Genomic DNA, 12860 nt, shown 5'->3' on the forward strand with positions numbered 1-12860 from the left:
TAAACACCAGATGTTATTTGGGTTACTGTAGTTTATCAAAGAGTCACAACAATTCCCATCTAATCACACCAAGTCCTTTTCTCAGGCTATCAGAATAACATTCTCTCCGCTCTCCAAGAAAACAACCTGTCAGCATAGCTAAGATACTTTATACAAAGAAACAAGATGGAACCTCTCTTGCTCATTTCTTAATTACAAAACCCATATTCCTTAAAAGATTTTAACTCAAAAATCCATCTCATCACAAGCCCCTGGAAGATTAACAAAATTTCTGAACAATTTGAGTTCTAATTTTGATAACTGAATAAGATGAGATGCCGTAGTTAAGCATTAACAAAATAGAGAAAGATATTAACTTGAACATAAAGTAATACATTTCAAATATAATTCTAAAAATAGCAAAACAATTGTTACATGAGAACTATTATAATTACAGTATTTACCATACATGAGAGAAAATTGTGTTAGACACTTCTACTAGTCTGAAAAACAGAAGAACAAACATGTTAGTATAACTAATTACATCATCACTCTGTATATGCTCAGATAATACTCTAGTCATCAAACAGTAAAACAGTGAAACAATGGTTAACATAACAATATCTTGGTAGACTAAAATACTGACATGAGATGATAATGGATAAAACACTCTATGTATGCTCAGGAACGTTGTCATACAGAATATCAAGAAAATTAAACATCAGAGCTTTAACAATTCTAGCCATTTTCTCCCCTTGCATCTGCACTGAACATTCTAGATAAACAGTGAGCAATTAAGGCCTTCTTTCCAGGTAGATGTTCAACATCAAAATCATATTTTTGCAATCTGAAATACCACTGCATTAATCTTGGGCTTGGATGTCTCTGCTTCTCTAAGAATGTCATAGCATTTTTGTTGGCATGAACGACCACTTTCCTTGTACATAAATATATTCTGAAAATGTGAAGTGACCACAAAATCGAATAAGCATTTCCCTCCTTACAATTAAACTTTTTCTCTTTCTCCTTCAGTGTCCTGGCCACATAAGCGACTGGCTGTAAAAAATTAGTGTCATCTGGTTGAAGCAAAATCGCGCTCAAACCACGTTCTGAAAATGCAGTTTGAATTACCATGAGTTTAGCAATGTGAATTACAATGTTGTCTACATAGGCAATGGCGTAATATAGGTCACCAAGCAACTCATCCACCAATTTCTGAAAAGTAACATAGATATTTTTCAATCTAGGTGCCAACTTGCTGAGTTGGTAAGTCCCCCGAGGGCAAGTAAATGACGTATAAGGGCGATGTTCCTCTTTAATTAAAATCTGATAAAGACCTCCTTTTATTCCAACCACAGAAATGCATTCAGCGTTTGCAACAATTTCTACTAACGTGTCAACATTGATTGTAGGAATAGTCTCTGTCTCAGTGAACTTATTTAACTGGCTAAAATCTAATTCCACTTTGAGATCATCCTGTTCGCCTTGACACACTGAAATAGTATTGAATACAGCTGTTCTACATGGTTCAATCACTCCTTGTGAAATAAGACTTTCAACAGTTCCAGACACTAAATTGCCCTTAGTCCCTTCTAGGTCCATAGGAACAGAAACAGCGGTCAAACCATCTTTAACTGTAATAGAATGTTTCACCACATTAGACTCTCCAGGTGAATCAGAAAAAACGTTTTGGTGATTAGCTAACACAGACTCCAATACCTGTTCTGGGCTAAATTGATCAAGGTCAAGAATTCCACTATCTTCCTCATCACCTTCTCCATCTTGCTCATTATTCTCTTGGTCTACCTCTGTTACCACAGGTGTAGTGTCAGGAATCTCTGGGTCAAGAAATGCAATGCACTTGTAAACCCGAATTGCTGGTGTTCTTTCTGAATTAACTGTGCTAGCAGGTTTGGTCACAAGAGGCCGCTGTTGCATCAAAGTTCCCTCGGGAGTACTCTGCATAGCCTCAGAAACAGTATCAGCATTCTCACCACTTCCTTGGAAAAGAGGCTGTTGAAAATCAGTATGGTCGCAAACCTCTGCTTTTCTTTCTAAAGATCTTTCTGAGAAGATTAACTGTGGTACTGGGCCAAAGTTTCCAGATATGATTTCAGTCTCTGGAGAAACATCAGTACTTTGTAATCCCAAAAAGTTAGCGCTTCCCCCATCGTTGGTTGTGTTAGAAACAGTCCCACAACCCGACAGGTTTAAATGCAGTTTCTTATCTTGAAGCAAGCTTACCGAATTAGCATCACATTCTCTTGTACCATTGAAACAATGTGAAAGTCCATGCTGCAAAGCCTCTGTACAATTAACTCCTCCTGTAGCCTTACTCAACGTCTCTAGTAAAGGTACTTTATCTCCTTCGGTCTGCTTTGATGTGTTCTCTCCTGCTCCAATTAGTTCCCCCTTATGGAGCATTGCCTCCCTGCAAAGCTGCCAGGAAGACCAAGGAATGCCCTCCAACTTCACAGTATCCAATTTCACTGTTCTCTCTGGGCTGAGAGAAGGGGGGTTGTTTGAGACCTGACATGCATCAAGATCTGCTGACACAAGTCCTAGCAAAGAATTAAGCTGAGTCTCCATTACATCATCCTGCTGGTATCTTTCCCCCACACACGTTCCTTCAGATCCTACAGTTCCCAGTTGCTCAGGCAATTGAGGAACAGTAAGCTGTCTCTCCTGTTCTGACATAGTCACTAATGCTGGGCATTCTCTCAAGTCCGCGAGCGAACGAGATTCTGCCCATGCTTCTAAGCAAAGGCCTTCTGGCAGTACTTCCTCCCTCTTAGCAAGCAAACCCATAGTTCCAGAGTTTCTCACCTGCCCTGGGCTTTGAAGAAGGACTGAGGGGTGAGCTGCGCTGCATTCCAATGCACTGAAGTTCTCTGGAGCACTGCAGTTTTCCCTTGCGTCGTCCGATGCTAGTTCCTCCACGGAAACAGCTCGGTGAAGCGATGTCTCTTTCTCCTGCATTCCTTCCTCTGCATGCGACTCCGGGGCCTGTAAAACCTCTGTTTGGATGGATGATAAATCGCTGTCTCCTCTGGAATGCTCATTAGAATTCCACTGGGCCTCGTTAACTTTCCACGCAAGCATTTTGCATCTCAGGATCGCTCCCAATTGTCTGGAGTGTCCCGTTACAGTAATCCTTAAATGGACCCTGCTGAGCTTGGAAAATCCTTTGCATCAAGCCAGGTTCTGTGCTTAAAAGATGTTTTAAAAGTAAGTTTTCCCGGTAAAGCTGTTTTATCAGCCAATCTTTTTCCTAAATTTTCTGCTTGGCTTGCCTGAAAAATCCCGAAGCCACTTCCAAGATTCTGTCCACGGCTGCCGACTCTTCTTGCTCCCCCATGTTCTGCTGGCAATCTAGCCTAAGCTAGGCCAGCAATAAAAACAAAACACAACTCCAAGGAAAATCAGAATAAAAAAATTAAAATCTCCTCTGCACCTTCGACCAACTGCTGTCACTCTGTGATCCTAAGATCGGCAAAGAGGACAGACAGCTGCCAAAACCAAAATAAAATTAAAAATCTTCTCTGCACCTTTGACCAACTGTTGTCACTCTGCTATCCTAAGATATGTGAGAGGACAGACAGCTGCCAAACCAAAATACTGAAGAATCCAAAAGGAAAAAAAAAAGAAAAACTGTGATCAACCTGTGAACCCTAAAGTTACAGAGATGATCAATGGCTGAGCTGGCTGCAGATAGATACCACTAGGGCCAGGTCATCCCGACAGATGCTGAGATCATAGGGCATGACTCTAGGCCAAGCCAGATGCAGCTAGGTACTCCTGACAGATCCTAAGATCGTAGTGGGAGACCCAGAGCTAAGCTGGATACAAACAAAACCAGGTCCTCCGACAAATGCTAAGATTATAGGAGTACGCTTAGGCCAAAACAAGCTGGATGCAAGTCTCAGAACAAGGTAGCCAGAGTCATTCATGTAATCCTAAGATTATGAAATGACACTGCTCAACCTGGGTGCTATCAAAGACTGCAAAGGCAGGGTCATCCCTAACAGATCCTAAAAGGAAGAAGATAATCCCAAGAAGTATAAAAGTCCAAAGTCCATCATTATCTTGTAAAAAGAAAAATCCTGTAAAAGAAATATCCTATTCTATTAATTTGACTACTGCTAATAATCACATCTCTCTAAAAACTAATCCATATTGTCTGATCAATCTAAGCCATATTGTACCCTACTTCCTCATCATTGTCCACAGGCAAAAGTTCCTTTTTCAAGCTTAGCTGGCATATCCCTTATCTTCTTCTTCTCACGGCGTCATCCAATCACGGTATGACGTTGGGTAAACAGTCCTGTTTTTCTGCTCCATTCCTTTCCCATGGGTAACAGATGTTATTTGGGTTTTGTTGGTCTGCAATAAGCCACAACAAAGTCCATCTATCTTATCGTGGAATGTTCTTCTCAGGCCTTCAGAAGAGCATTCTCCCATCCTCCTACTAGCAGATACTTTGTTAGCATTGCAGAAATCATCTATCCAGAGAACCAATATGGAATCCCTCTTACATTGTTCCTACTATATAACCGATCTTCAGTACAAGATCTCAACTATATAACCCATCTCATGACACACACAAGCACAGATCGGAGACGGGAAGTCATATTGGCAGATCAGCTGGGAGAAACTCCACTGCCCAGGAGAGGAGAACAAGAAGCACGGCCAAAAATATACAATAACAAAGTAAGTGGAAGCCTTTGATTTATGAAAAACCTCATTAAGATGAAAAAGAAATGAGAGTGAAAATATTTGACTGAAAGAAGATAATAGCGGTGAATCTGGCTTGCCAGCCCATGCCTTCAAAATGAAAGGAAACTTGACTTTTAAACAGCAGGCTGGTTCAAGGTCAAACTGAGAGAACAGTGAGACGGACAAATCTCGTGTTTCTGGAAAAAATCCCAGAGAAAATAATACTAGCAGGCTTTAAGGAACTAAAATTTGGTGAATGCTGTTTAGCCTGGATCTTTTTCCTTAGATTGTGTGGGACTCTGACAGTAAAATCGTGCTGGGTCTTCAGAGAAGGAGAAATAAGCTTTTGGAAGTAAGAAACAGACTGTGAATCACCAGCGAGATTAACTGAATAGACTGAGGAGTTTGACGAATGGCACTTTGATAACAGAACGTTGCTGGGCTTTTGAAGGAGGAATAAACTTTTGGAAGTAAAAAAGCAGTCTGGAAATCATCAGCGAGACAAATGCAACTGAACAGGCTGAGTTGCTAGCAAAACCAGGGCTGGAGTCTGATGGATTATAACAATATCTATTGGAGAGACTGGCTTCCTGTGTCTGCTGTTTAGTCTGGACTTCTTCTTGGCTGGACTGGTGAGACTCTGATAAGACTGCCACGGTTGTAATTTAAATTATTGGGCTAAAAGTTGATCTATATACTATAATATCTGGGTAAGGGGGAGAGGAAGTATCCAGAGGAGGTTGATGATGATGGGTTTGGTTTGTTGATAAAATAGTAGAAACTAAAAAGCATTATTTGTACACTGGAAAGATGGAAATGGCCCCTGAAAAAGCAGATATCAACTGTTGGAGACTTTACCAGATAGAGAATGGCAAGTTACCATACAAATGATAATAATAACAGGATTTCAGCAGGTAAATGAGCGTCTTAGCCAGATCGAAGATTTGATGGAAGAGAAATCATCAGATGTTAAACATCAGTTAAAGGAACCTATATTAACTCCAGAACTGTGTTCATTGTGATGCCAGGTAATATAGGTGGGATTAAGTGTTACCCAGTAAGCTATTTAGCTACAACAGTCAGAAAATGGGAGGTTAAAAATCAGATTACTGTCCTGAGTTTGTCCTTCTCTTCCAAAAAATGGAAGAAAACAGAACCACGGAAACAAAATAACATATTGAGAAAATACGAGAAGTGATTGAAATGTATACTTTTTCAGGTGTATACTTTTTCCAAGACAAAAGGAAATTGAAAGAGGGGATGTATTTCACAATTGGTCTCGGTTTCCTGATAGTGTTAGAATAACTTAGATTCAAACCAAAACATAATTGCAAGTTTAAAGCTAGAAGGTAATAAAACAGTTAAAAAAAGAAGTAGAAAGTTGATCTTTTATTGAAAAATGAATAGATTGGATGATTGTATATTCTGTGTTCTCCTATCCTCAAAACCCTTTTTCCATCCCTTCCACTTCCTTTCACCCTTGGCATTGCCTACCCTATCCCTAGTAGTTTAAAAATAAAATTAAAAAAATATAAAAAATAAACCAGATAGGAGCCCAGGAGTCCCTTGGAACCCACCCCCAGGCCCATCTGTCCCCTTCCCAATCTACAGCCCCACAGACAAGGCTCTGGAGGAGGGATGGCCTGCCTGGGGGAGAAAAGCAAGTTATGGGTCCAGAGGAGAGGAAGAGCAGTCAGCTCCCCCATATAACCCTCCCCAGACGAGGCTAAGGAGCTTTCTTCTGGCTGCCCTCTTTTTCCTTCTCCCTCCTTCTCCCTGCAGAAAAAGGGGACTTTCCTTCTGGGTGGGGGGGTCTCCTCCAAGCCTTTGCCCTCAGACTTTGCCCGCTGTCCCCTTTTCTCTTTTTTTATTTTTTAATTTTATTTTCAAAACTATTGGGTAATGGGGAAGGAATACAAAAGGCAAAGGGCAGTGGGGGGGATGGAAAAAGGGTTTTGAGAATAAGAAAACATCAAATGCATAATCATTCAATCTTTCATATCAAGTATATAAACATCTAATCTATTCATGTTCCAATAAAGGTTCATCTTTCTTCTTCTTTTTCTTCTTCTTCTTTTGACTATTTTGTCTATGTATTAACCTCTTTAGCTTTCAACTTATACGTGTAATGCAGCTTAAATCTATGTTATTCCCACAGCATCAGAACACCAAGGCCAATTGTGAAATATATCCCCTCTTTCACCCTCCTTTTTTCTTGAGAATACACTCAGCAGACCCAAAATAATATAAATTCTGCTCTCCCCTCCCCTTTCCTCCCTGTGCTTTTGTTTCTGCGACTCTTTTTTCTTCCATATTTTAAAAGGGGAAACAATATCATTCAAAGTTTGCTTTTCAACCTCAATTTCCTTATCTGCTATCGCTATATCGCTTACTGGGTGGCCCTCCATCCCTTGTATATTATCTGATATCTTCATCAATACAGCCGGTTCTGAGATCTCTTTTTGGTGTAATTTAACCTCTGCTACCTTCCCTCCCCTAGAGCCTCCAATCACGTCTTCCATCTGGTCAATATAATAATTTACCTGCATGGATTTTTGCAACAGTGACATCTGAAAAGAGGTTTTCCAGTCTAGCCACCGATCTGTAATTTTCTCAGGGGGAGGTTCCATTTTCTGTTTCCACTATTTTCACTTAAAATTCCCTCTCCCCTTTACCCCAATACACATCCAATATTTCTAATATTTCACCTTGCAACTATACAATATTAGCAATAAGATAGCAGGTACATTCAAGTAAGAGATGGAATCTAAAACATAAATCTCTCTAGTGTCTTTGTAGTCCAGTCCTTTTCCACGTCGTTGAAATCTTTCAGACCGATTGCTTCTTCTTTTCCCTTCTTTTCTCTTCTCCAAGTTTGTTTTAACCTTCACCCGGCAAGACTCTATTATTAGAATGTCATTTGTCAAGATCCCAGTTCAGTTCAAACCACATAGCCCCCAGTTCACAGCTCACAGTCCGTTTCTTCCTTTTACTTCCAGAGACTTCCTTCTCCTCCCCCGAAAAGGGAGGTCCAGCAATCAGAGTCCCGGCAAATATATTATCCACGGAAAGCAGAGTCCCACACAGTCTAAAAATATATATCCAAAGAGGAAAAGGGTCCAAAGTGAACAGCTTGCAACAGAATTTATTTTTTCAAAGCCTGTCAGTTGATTCTTCAAGAGTTATTTTTCCTCCTTTAATGGAGACACGAGCTATTTCTGCCTGGCTGTTCCTTTAGAAATGACTCGACCTTCAGCTTGAATAAAGCTGGTATGCTAAGAATGCCGCTCCTTATCTCATTTGGTCATAAATTTGCACACAATCACTTGTTCTTTATTTAATGAGGTTTTTCATAGAACAAGGGCTTCCACTTACTTTGATGTATACTTTCGCCGTGCTTCTGTTTTCTTATTCTTGGCGAACGGAGCTGTCTTTGGCTAGTTGCCAAAAATGGCGCCCGTCTTCGTCTGTGCTGCTGTGAATTTCCAGAAGAAAGAAAAATCGAGTTGCTGCCCAATCTTCTAACTTCTGTGGCTCACCAACTGCTCCAGAAGGGTCTCTCCTGACTCTTCCTTGGTTCCCCCGTTTCTGGGAGGGTCCCAGACCGAAGTGGTTCTAGCTTTTCCCGGGAGCTATTCCCGAGAGCTGCTAGCTTCACCAAGACGAAGCTCCTCCTCCCCCGCTGTCCCCTTTTCTCGAGGGGTGGCCTGCAGATGCCTGTGTTGTAGGTGGGTGGGTGGAGATCTTGGCCAAAGGCCCCCCAGCTTCCCATCAGGTTCTCTGGCCACCATGGGGTGGGCCTCACTTCATGAGTGTGCGTGCCCCGTGGCCCTTCATGTAGGGGGATGGTGGGGGTAGGGGCACCAGCCAGAAAGAGTGGCCCCTCCCAGGCAGCACCTCCTTCCCCCTCACACCCTCTTGGTGCTCCTTCTCCAGGCTCAACCCTGGCTCTGCTCCCCCCCTGGAGAGATGTGGGGGGCAGGAAATGGGGAGGAAGGGACACCTTGGGGCCCCCAAGGGGCCCAGGCTGAGGCCGAGGGGGTCCTTGCATGAGACCAATGCTTCTGGCCTCTCTCAGGGGCCAAGAGGCTTTCGGGCTGGCTTTGCTTTGTTGGGGGGGTCAAGGCAGCATGCCCTTTCTTACCTGTCAGGATGGGGGCCCTCCAGGAGATGCGGGAGGCTGTGGTCTGAAGAGGCGGGAGGGTGATGGGCCATGGCCGGCTGAGCCGGAGGGGGATGCGGGGCCGGAAGAGGCACGATGGAGGCGAGGGTTCGTAGGGGAACCCTCGCAAGTCCTCCATCAACGCCCAGAAGGCCGCCGCCAGGGCCAGCAGGAGCGCCATGCCGTCCGGTCCCACTCTGGCCACCTGGACGACCAGCAGCGTCCAGGCCAAGGTCATGGCCACGGTTGCCGGCAGCAGCAGCCTCTGCTCCAATAAGAGCAGAGGGTGGTCCCTCAAGGGTCCTGTCAGCAGCACGTAGGGCACCGGCTGTCCCTGGGCGGGCGCCTCGTTCACCGCTGCCAGCATCTCCTGCGCTTTCTTCTCCATTACCCCGTCGGGGCGGGTGGCAAGTTCAAGACCACTCCCCGGCACGCCATCCGGAAGGAAGGGGACAAGGAGGAGGAGGAAGAAGAAGAAGAAGGACATGGGAAGGAGCAACAAATAAGAGACCAAGGACTGAGAGGAGCGATGAGAGCAGGAGCAGGGGAAGTGACCAGGAGCCACCAAAGTGGACTGGCCGGAGCAACAGTTCAACAGCCAATCTGCACAACTGGAGGTGGGGCATCTGGTGGTGCACCCCGAGCATCGCTGGTTGCTCTGAGCAACGATGAACACTTTGGCCTTGGGTGTGCGTGCCTTCATTTAAGCCCCGCCCCTGGATGTTCACACCTGGCTGTTCTCTGGCTTCTGCACCTGCGATGGAGGAGGGAGGCTGATGTGCTGACCCAAAGTATGCTGCCTCCTGAGATTAAGGGGTGGAGTGGGTATCCATGCTTCACTTCGAGGAGCTGTCGAGAGGGGCCTCAGAGGCAGGAGGCAGATGAGGGAGACATGGCCAGACCCACCTAGATGGTTTATGCCTTTCAGGTTTTGCATCCTCCCTTTTCTGCCCACTGGCCAAAAGGATCAGACCCCCCTACTGACCCATCACCAGAGAAATGACAACCCTGAGGACTACTGGGGTGTCGCCGTCCATTTTGGCACACAAGCACTTGCTGCCACAGCATCCCAGCCGTCCTCCCCAAGCAAAGTTCAAATGCCGAGGGGCAGCTCCGTGGATTCCTCACCAAACCCTGTTCGAGTAGCTTACCTTTCCACAAAGAGCCGGGCTTTTGTAAATCTCATAGGTCTTAGTTGCACATTGAAAATCGAGGGACCTTCAAATATTCTATGGATCCTGAAAGCTGCGCATTGCTGCTGGAAAACTCTATACTGATAACTCTGAAGATTGCATGCCGGGGGGGGGGGAGCTCCTGACAAACAGAAAAGCTTGGGGCGCTTTTACTGGCGAATGAGAGGATTCCCCCCCCCCCAGTTGTGGTCTACTCTTGAAGAAGGACTTCAGAGGGACCTTCTTGTTTTAATGTGATGTTTTGGAGATCATGCCTTTACCCGGTCTCTGTAGGTTGGAGCAGACCTGGCAGCAAAACAATGGGAACGACGACTTTGTAATCCCAGTCACTGGACTAAGTGCCCTGCGTTGTGTGTTCAGATTGGACAACAGCCTTTGGGCCCCTCCCGGTTGCGAAGACGGCAGCTGGTTTCCTGCTGCTCTGGAGCATGTCCCCCCGACACAAGTCTGCAGCAGGGTTTCCTCCTCTGAAGGAGAAGGGGCAGGAGAGATTATTTGGGGGGGAGGGAGAAGGAAGAGTGGGAGCCTGGGTGGTCATTTGGATGACAGGGCGCCAAAGTCTTTGGGTCTGCAGGATCCTGGGAAATGTAGTATGTCTCCCCTTGCCCCCACCCACCCCCCACCCAGGAGGCATCTTTTCCCTCTCTTCCCCCTCTCATCATCACCATCTAGGAGCATCTGGCTTTGTTTTGCATCACGGGGTGGGATGGGGTGGCTCCATGGTGGGCCGCTGGCATTTCCCCAAAAGTGGAGGTGGTGGGGAAGGCTGTGTGGCGAAACTGCACTTGGAAGGAACTGCCGGTGCCACGGTGGCTTGCAATTTTGGGTGACTCCTCTCAGGTTTCTGCCATAGCTTTCTTCCATACCGTTGGAACCGATGGACAGCAACCCTTTGGAACCGTGGGACAAATAAGACATATGGATGGAGGAGAATGTCTCTATCCGGATGTAAACAGAAACCCTGGGTGTACAGAGTGTTCACCCAATTAAGCCCCCGTTCATAGCCATAGGGCGAAAGCCACCAGGGCTCATCTGAGTTCAGAGGCAGCTTCTGTCCTTCCAGCTACTCAATGAGGTACAAAATCATGCCCTGATTTGATCAGGGAAACCAGAACCCAGGACCCCTGGTCTTAGAATCATAAAATAGTGAAGTTGGGAGGGCCTCTAAAGCTCTCAAGTCCAACCCCTTTCTCAATGCAGAAAAACAAGTCAAAGGATATCTGCCCGGTGGTTGTCTCGGTTTTTCTCGAAGGCCTCACCACCTCTCGAGGTCATGGGTTCCACTGTCATACTGCTCTAACAGTTGAGAACATTCCCCTGATATTCAGCTTAAATCTGACTTCCTGCAACTTGAGTGCATTGTTGGCTGGATTCAAGGAGGTCCCGCAGTGAGATGGAAAGGAATCTGCAGTGGGTTGAGCATCATCAGCTCCCTACCGATGAAGGCTGCCCCGGTGGGCTTGGAGCGGAAGACTGGGGAGACTCCAGATGGACAAGAACAGCCCGGGGGTTGTCGGGGTGGCCAGTGGGGTGATAAAGACAGGCTTGGGAGGCAGGGATTCCACCCCCTTCACACACAGATGTGGGATCCCGTGGAAGGCCTTCCGCAATGCCCGTCCACCCCATGACGGTACAGGAAGGCAAAACCGGGGACGCACACAAAGGAAAAGGAAAAAAACAGGCGGGTCGGATGGAAAACCTCCCATGGGCTTGCTGTTTGCAAGAGAGGTTGCTGTCAGGCAAGGGGGACATCCCAACTGGGCTGGACGATTAAATCAAAGCTCTTGGTGCAGGCAATGGGTCCCCAAACCCGGAAAGCTTGCTCAACATTGGCGCAGGCCCTTGCGCTAGGCAGCGACCAAGCACACACACATACTGTCCCTGCCAGGCCTGTCCATCGTTATGAAAAGTGGGACCCAAAAAGGGTTAGAAGCCACCCAAGGCCAACTGCCAAGGAGTTTGGGAAGGAGAAAGAGGCCCTCAAAGAGTTCCCAAATCCACAGGCAGGGGAGATTTTGATTGAGATCCACTCTTGCCTCTTCTGAGGGGCCGTGAAGTGGCATCCCGGTGAAAGAGATCCTACCAATGAGCCGTCTCCAAGGTGTCCGGTCCTCAAGAGCCCTGCTCTGTTCTCTGCCCTCGGCTCAAGCCTGTGGCTTCCTTTAGGGAGCCCGTCCATCGCTTGGCTGGCCTTCCTCTTTTCCTGCTGCCTTCCTCCTTCCCCAGCATGACTGACCTTCCCAGAGGCTCTCGGCTTGTCATGACGTGCCCAACAGACAGGAGTTTCCAGTCACTCCTTTGGGCTCCTAGGGAGGGCTCCAGCTTGACCCTGGGCCCCTCTGGCCAGGGCTGACCTTCCATCAACCAGGGGTTCCTGGACGACGCTTGAAGGCGGATTGCAGGGCACCCCCACACCAAGAGAGACCCTGCAGTGGGTTGGGCATCATCAGCTCCCTCCCGATGAAGGCCTCCTGGTCGGCTTGGAGCTGAAGACTGGGGAGACTCCAGACGGACAAGAACAGCCCGGGAGGTGTCGGGGTGTCCAATGCTTGGGAGGCAGGGATTCCACCCCCTTCACACGCACATGTGGGAACCTGTGGAAGGCCTCTCTGTGCGTGTGTACAGGGTGGTAGTAAATCCCATCCTTGTAAAGTGTGCGCTTTTATCAGCAGCTGTCCCCCAACCAGGTGCCTTCCAGATGTTTTTGGGCTCCCACACCCATCTGCCCCGGACAGCAGGATCAATGGCCGTGAATGCCGGGAGCCGAAGATCCACTGGAAGGGACTCAGCTTGGAGGTTTGGGGCGATGG

The sequence above is a fragment of the Pogona vitticeps genome, chromosome ZW-PAR, assembly GCF_051106095.1.
Source record: "Pogona vitticeps strain Pit_001003342236 chromosome ZW-PAR, PviZW2.1, whole genome shotgun sequence".
In the NCBI taxonomy this organism is placed as follows: Eukaryota; Metazoa; Chordata; class Lepidosauria; order Squamata; family Agamidae; genus Pogona; species Pogona vitticeps.